This window comes from Cupressus sempervirens, chromosome 2, assembly GCF_028749045.1.
Source record: "Cupressus sempervirens isolate cs-2001-9-10 chromosome 2, ASM2874904v1, whole genome shotgun sequence".
NCBI classification, from domain to species: Eukaryota; Viridiplantae; Streptophyta; class Pinopsida; order Cupressales; family Cupressaceae; genus Cupressus; species Cupressus sempervirens.
In genome coordinates, this window is record NC_143119.1 from 559283787 (window position 1) to 559284911 (window position 1125).

The following is a 1125-nucleotide window of genomic DNA, read 5'->3' on the forward strand; positions in this document are numbered from 1 at the left end:
TTTGAAACGGTGGATGCCGACATTGACTCAATTAGAGGGGCATGAAGCCCACCCTCAAGGGTGCTATTCCTGGACTCTCCTTTAGATCATGTTTTCTTGTCACTCAGCTAGCGCAATTTCAGAAAAAGATTTGGCAGCGGTTGCCAGCCCTCACCGTGTCTACTTAGTGATTTTAAAACTCGATCTAAAATGGGAGCCCTCGTCTAGCACCTCCGTCCGGTGTTGCTCGGGTATTACATAAATTTATGCCATCGGTGCGAATCCCCCAACAAATTCCTATGCTTGGACCCTCTCTTAGATCACCTTCTTCGATCACTCGACCGACGCAACTATGGAAGAGACTTGGCAGCGGTTGCCATTCTACAGCGCGTCTGTTCAGCGATTTCGAAGTTGATCTAATGGCGAGCCCTTGTCTCTAGCCATGAGGTGGGTGCTTGGTGCTCTAGCAAAATTTTTTGTGTGCCTATCATGGCTACAACGGGAGAGGTGGTTGCCGCGAGCCTCTCCCATGCCCCCCTCATTGATTCAACGCCGCTGTCAGGGCGGATGGATATGTTGGATTTTGAAATGGTGGACGCCGATGTTGAATCAATTAGAGGGGCATGAAGCCCACCCTCGAGGGTGCTATTCCTGGACTCTCCTTTATATCATGTTTTCTTGTCACTCAGCTGGCGTAATTTCGGAAAAAGGTTTGGCAGCGGTTGCCAGCCCTCACTGCGTCTACTCGGTGATTTTAAAACTCAATCTAAAATGGGAGCCCTCGTCTAGCACCTCCGTCCGGTGTTGCTCGGGTATTGCATAAATTTATGCCATTGGCACGAATCCCCCGATGAATGCCTACGCTTGGACCCTCTCTTAGATCACCTTCTTCGATCACTCGACCGATGCAACTACGGAAGAGACTTGGCAGCGGTTGCCATTCTACACCGCGTCTGTTCAGCGATTTTGAAGTTGATCTAATGGCGAGCCCTTGTCTCTGGCCATGAGGTGGGTGCTTGGTGCTCTAGCAAAATTTTTTGCGTGCCTATCATGTAAAGCATGTTTTCTAGTCACTCAGTTGGCGCAATTTCAGAAAAAGGTTTGGCAGCAGTTGCCAGCCCTCACCGCGTCTTCTTGGTGATTTTA